At 48.9% G+C, this 6000-nt stretch overlaps 1 pseudogene across 1 annotated transcript in view; it reads left to right on the top strand.

Moving 5' to 3' along the window:
* Positions 1–475: 475 nt before the first annotated feature.
* LOC144754170 (E3 ubiquitin-protein ligase TRIM39-like) overlaps positions 476–6000 on the top strand; it is a 106841-nt pseudogene continuing 101316 nt past the window's right edge. Inside the window, exon 1 of the transcript XR_013594675.1 lies at positions 476–890. The product of XR_013594675.1 is annotated as an E3 ubiquitin-protein ligase TRIM39-like (transcript). The remainder of the gene's footprint in view (positions 891–6000) is intronic.

Raw genomic sequence — 6000 nt, 5'->3', positions numbered from 1 at the left:
CACTGCACACAAAGAGGGACAGACGCACAGACACACCCACTGCACACAGAGAGGGGCAGACGCACAGACACACCTACTGCACACAGAGAGGGACAGACGCACAGACACACCCACTGCACACAGAGAGGGACAGACGCACAGACACACCCACTGCACACAGAGAGGGACAGACGCACAGACACACCCACTGCACACAGAGAGGGGCAGACGCACAGACACACCCACTGCACACAGCGAGGGACAGACGCACAGACATACCCACTGCACACAGAGAGGGACAGACGCACAGACACACCCTGCACACAGAGAGGAGCAGACGCACAGACACACAGACACACCCACTGCACACAGAGAGGAGCAGACGCACAGACACACAGAGACACCCACTGCACACAGAGAGGGACAGACGCACAGACACACCCACTAAACACAGAGAGAAACTGAAACTTACCTTCACTTCCTGCATTTCTGCATCATGGCGGCAGCAGCTCAGCTCGGGAACCTCCAGGAAGAGGCCACTTGTTCCATCTGTCTGGAATATTTTAAGGATCCGGTAATGATTGATTGTGGACACAACTTCTGCCGCTCCTGCATCACCCAGAGCTGGGAGGGAAGAGATGGAAACTTCCCCTGTCCACAGTGCAGGGAAATATCTCGTAGGAAAAAACTCCGACCCAACAGACAACTGGGGAATATGGTGGAAATTGCAAAACAGCTTCATCTGCCCCCCCGTGAAGCCCCCGGAGGAGAATCTGTGCGAGAAACATGAGCAGGCACAGCTGCTGTTCTGTGCAGAGGATCAGAGGTTGATATGCTGGGTCTGCCGGGAGTCCAAGGAGCATAAAACTCACTCAGCAAGTCCCATAGAGGAGGCTGCAGAGGAGCACAAGGTGCGTCTGTGGATGTTCAGGGATCACAAAGTCACTTGTTGAGCCACACCAAGGGGCAGCCGGGAGCACACGCTGTGTGTGAGAGTGTCCAGAGATCACAAGTCACCATTTCTATATGGTGGCCAGAAGGCTCCATGTCACTGGGACAACACATTTCCATTCCTGGATTTTGCTTTTATATATCATTTTCATCTGGTGTGTTGAAGCAATAGGCGCCAGTAAAGTGAACCAAAACTACACCTCCCACAATGCACTGATCTGTTAAATCAAAAGCCCAGAAATGGAAAAAGTTGTGTCCCGGTGGCATGGAGTCATCTGCTTCCCCTACCTGTGTATGTCATTTAGGAGGCTGCAGACGAGAACAGGGTTGTGTCTGTGGGTGTTTATGGATCATAATACACCCGCGGGGCCCAAAGAGAGGTCTGTGCAAGGAGTGTATGTGGGTGCTCACGATTCACAAGTGAAGACAGTGTAAGTTCTACAGAGGAAGAAGCTGCAGAGGAGCACAAGGTATGTCTGTGGACGATCACAATTCACAATTGAATACACTTGTTAATTCTTTAAGAGGATACAATGTATACTTAGGGGTGTTATGTGTCCTTAGCGAAGGCTGCTGAAAATACAAGGTATGTTTGTTTGTGTTTAGGGATTGTAAGTGAATAGACACCTTGAGGGCTTTATAGGAACCTGCAAAAGAGCACAAAGTGTGTCTGTTAGGGCGCTGGGATTAGAGGCTGTGTACTGTGAGCCACAGAGGCGGCTGCAGAGGATCAGAAGGGATGTGTGTGGGTGTCTTGGGACCTTGCATTAGACTCAAAGGATTCCGTGTGGCAGTGCGGTGTTAGTTGTTGGTGTCAGAAGACTTGACGCGACAATGCAGGGTGTAGCTCACAGGGGTACAGACACAGCAGAAGAGCTGCAGCAATGCAGGGTGAAGCACACATGTCCACATGGTCATGGAACCACAGCAGAAGAGCTGCAGCAATGCAGGGTGAAGCACACATGTCCACATGGTCTTGGAACCACAGCAGAAGAGCTGCAGCAATGCAGGGTGAAGCACACATGTCCACATGGTCTTGGAACCACAGCAGACGAGGTGGTGCAATGCAGTGTGTGGCACACGAGCTCACATTTATTTATTTATTTATTTATTTATTTTGAAGGTTTTATATAGCGCAGACAAGATCCTTGCAGAAATCCGAGCGCTTTCCAATCAGCAAAGCTAGTTATACATAACAATGAAAGAAGGAAAAATCACGAATAGCATAACAAATTAAAAGGAAATTCTATGGAGGAAAGATCACGCATGACATGAACAGTTCGTGTACAGGGGAAAAAGCGTAGAGTACATAACAGGAGCATCATAGTTAATAGAAAGTCCTGGGCTGAAAAATCAAATTAGGATGTTTAGTTGGATCCTTAACGAAAAGAGGAAAATTAGCAAGGGAACTATTGAATCTCAGAATAACTTAGACTGTAATAAGGTGAGTTTTGCCATGAGAATTGCTTTAACTCCCTTTTTGAAAGAGATGGTAGAGGCATTCATTCTGATTTCTGATGGAAGAGTATTCCAAGTCCTTGGCGCCATACTCGAAAAGGACCGTTTATATGATTTCTTTAGGTCTCGCACCTGGCGACGCAGCGCGAAGCGCTGTCGCCAGCGAGACCTATAGTTGTCGACTCTGCTTTAGGGCTAAAAAGGAGACGGGAGATGGGCACGCGCAGCATGCTGGAAACGGATCGGGACGCACGCGTTCACCACAGTTGCGCGCTGTGCCCATCTCCTGTCTCCCTTGCAAACCTCCTGCAGTTAAAACTCCACGGCCCATCAATGCGCCCCGAAGTGCTCCCTTCCGCTAGCACAGCACACCAGCACAATTGAGAAGGGCTCACCCACCACACCGCCCCCAGCACCCAGATCTGTCCCATCTGCTGGGGTCGCAGCTCTCCTTACCTGTGTAGGTCTCGCAAGTCCAGTCCCGAGGATCGCAGCTCGCGCCGGCGCCATGCCTGCTGGCGGCAGCGGGAGGAGCCACTGCGCCCCGTCGTTCCACCCACGCGTCTTCCTGAGGATCCGGCTCCCTCTCGGCTGCCCGCATGCCCCCCGCACAACTCCTTGCTCCGCCACCAACTCTTTGCCCTCACGCCCCAGCAGCCTCCAAGCCCAGGCGACCGCGCCGCTGACGTCTGCCGCACCGCTGACGTCAGCCACGCGCGCGCTCACACAACTCCTGCTTGTTTTTTTTGCCATCAAAGCCTCTGTATACCATGCAGCCGATGGCTTGAAGTGCATGCTGGTAATGATTTTCCAGGGAGCCAGGTTATCTAAGGCCTGATTAATCCACGTCATTAGTTGCCCATTTGCATTCTGGGGACAGGAGGTGAGTGCTGGTTTTTCCTACTTCAGTGCTGCTGTGAAAGTGTGATATGGGACCATTTACGAGCACTGCACTTCTTTTGGACGTTGGGCTACTGTCAGGGGAGGTTCATAAATATCAAAAGGTACCATGTAATGTTGCCCTTTCTCTTAGATTAACCGCATGTGCGCTAAGCGTTTTCCCGCTGTGCGCTACGTTTTTAAAAAACCCGCAGTTCATGACGAGCTCAGCTCGTCATGAGCGTACGAGAGGCGTAACTCATGACGAGCTGAGCTCGTCATGAGCGTCGAAGCAGTTAATTGTGAATTACTCATGGATTTTTATAGCAAAAATCCGGAGGGGAAAACAACTTGTCACTCGCATTGTTTTCTGTGTGCATATTAACTATGAAGATTTCAGTAGGCAGCGGCCCTTTAGATTCTAACTGGTGGCGAAATATAACTAGGGCAAGAGTTCACATGTTGTGCAGACTGATTAGTCTAAATGCAAAAATTATTACAGTATGTTGAAATCGCATTACGCGCAACACTTTTTAAACATAAAGTACGTCGTTGATTGATGGCAGAATCAGTAAATGACAGAAGTGAACATTTGCATTTTACCCCTTCCTAATAGCCTGCCAGTCGTTGTTTTTTTTTAGGTGATACCCAGTTAAAACAAGCATTTGCAATACAATAGGTCTCGCATTTACGTGAGTTAAAGCTTTTGTAAGTGACAAAGTTTTTTATTTATGTTTTCAAAAAACGAAACCTAAATAAAAGGCAGGCATTGTCATTTACAATGCCAATAGCTCAAACTCGCGTAATTGCGAGACCTATTGCATTGCAAATGCTTGTCTTTTTGAATCTTTGAGGTTTCAGTAGATGGTTATCTGCACTCCTTGAGGACCTTGGCCCACCAGAGATTGTCAAACACAGCACAAGAGGTGCAGCAACGCAGGGTTTAGCACACACGGTCACATGGGAACAGACACAGCAGAAGAGGTGCAGCAAGGCAGGGTGTGGCACACGGGCTCACAAGGTCGTCAGACACAACAGAAGGTGCAGAAGAAGAGCTGCAGCAATGCACTGTGATGCGCACAGTGTCACAAGGGCATCGGCTCAGATGACTCCTAAGCAGTGCAGGGTTCATCAGACACAAAGTGAAGTGCAGGCTCCAGGCGCCAGACTCGCATCATCATTGGGCACAGAGTGAAGATCTCCTGTAGCTTTGGCTGCTTGAAGCTCGCTGGCTTTGGGGACCCCTCATAGGATGAATGACCGTCGCGCTGGGCTGCGATCACAGGCTCCTGGTCTGGGGGAGCTTAGAGTCTTCGACCTCCTCACCTCAAGGTGCTGAGCACTGGACTGGGCTCGGGGTGATCAGGACAAGCCCCCCCCCCCCCCCCCCTCCCCCCATCCGGCTCCCACCCTCCTCTCAGGCAGTCCACCGGATGCGTAAAGTAAGCACAGCGCCGCTTGTGTTAGCCTTTTTTATACCAATACAGAGTGGACTTTTCTGGGCAGCCAGTGGGAACACTTTTAAGCTCTTTTTAATTGTTGTGATTTCTAATGCATTTAATCTCATTTTAATTGTGAGATCTCCTTGAGTCTTTTAAAAATCAATATATTTTGCACCGTGCACTTTCCCTGCTTGTTGGATCAACTCTCTAGTCCGTCCCCAGGTTCTTCCCGTTTGATGCGGAGAAAGTTGGTTCGTTTGGATCTAGTTTGAGCAACTTCCGGCTGACTGCCATTTTGAGTGAGGTAACGGTCTAGTCTATTGGAGCTCAGCAGGCTACTATAAAAGATGGGAGAAACCCGGGCACGCAGCGCGTGCGCCGCTGGCGCGGCGAAGGCAAGCCCGTCTGCGCCAGTCCGCGCTCGGAACGCGCTCAGTGCCGGCCATGCTGCCGGTTTTAGGCCAGATATCTCTACTTTGAAGCCTACTATAAGTATAGCTTAGAAACTTTAATGAAGCTACAATGGGCAGGTAGGACAAGTTCTGGACCATGTATTGACCCTTACCTAGCCCGGGACATAGTGAAACGCTTGAACTGAGGCCTAACTATCCAGCACATCTCACTATCTACCCAAACCCTCGTAGCCACTAAGGCATATCCCAGAGGGGTATCATGTGCACTCATTAATGTGAGGTCATTAATTAACAATGCTATTGCATTTCAAGAGTTTTTAGAAATCAATCCAATAGAGATAGCCTTTATTACAGAGACTTGAGCAGATGCCTCCTCGGACCCAGATCTACTTTTGGCCTTACCAGCAGGTTTTAAAATTCATAAAGTAGATAGGGTAGGTAAAAAAGGCGGGGGATTGCCCTTATTCTCAAATCTAGCTTTAAATCTTTTATTAAAGCGAACATGGACAATAAGAACTTCAAAGTATTTGACTTTAAAATTGAACTATAAGATCAACACACTTTCAATGGAATTTCACTCCATCGTCCGCCCAAATCAAAGTCACTTTTTTAGATAACTTAGGCTCTGTTTTAGCTCGCATAGCTGAATACTCCAATTTTACAGTGCTTGGAGATTTTAACTTCCATCTGGAAGATGTCGCTGATCCACTTACAAAAGCACTCTTAGATCCGAAGGATAGCGCAGGGATGTGTCAACTTGTGAAGGGTTCGACTCCCAGCGCTGGACCCTGTTATGATGAGATTTTTTCAGACATCTCCCATCTAAGTTGGACTGGAGCTTTGCCTATGATCTAGTCGGATCATAAGGAAGTCCTATT

Source organism: Lissotriton helveticus, chromosome 5_1, assembly GCF_964261635.1.
Source record: "Lissotriton helveticus chromosome 5_1, aLisHel1.1, whole genome shotgun sequence".
Classification (NCBI taxonomy): domain Eukaryota; kingdom Metazoa; phylum Chordata; class Amphibia; order Caudata; family Salamandridae; genus Lissotriton; species Lissotriton helveticus.
Note: the sequence above shows the minus strand (reverse complement) of the source record. Positions and strands in the feature narration are given on the sequence as shown.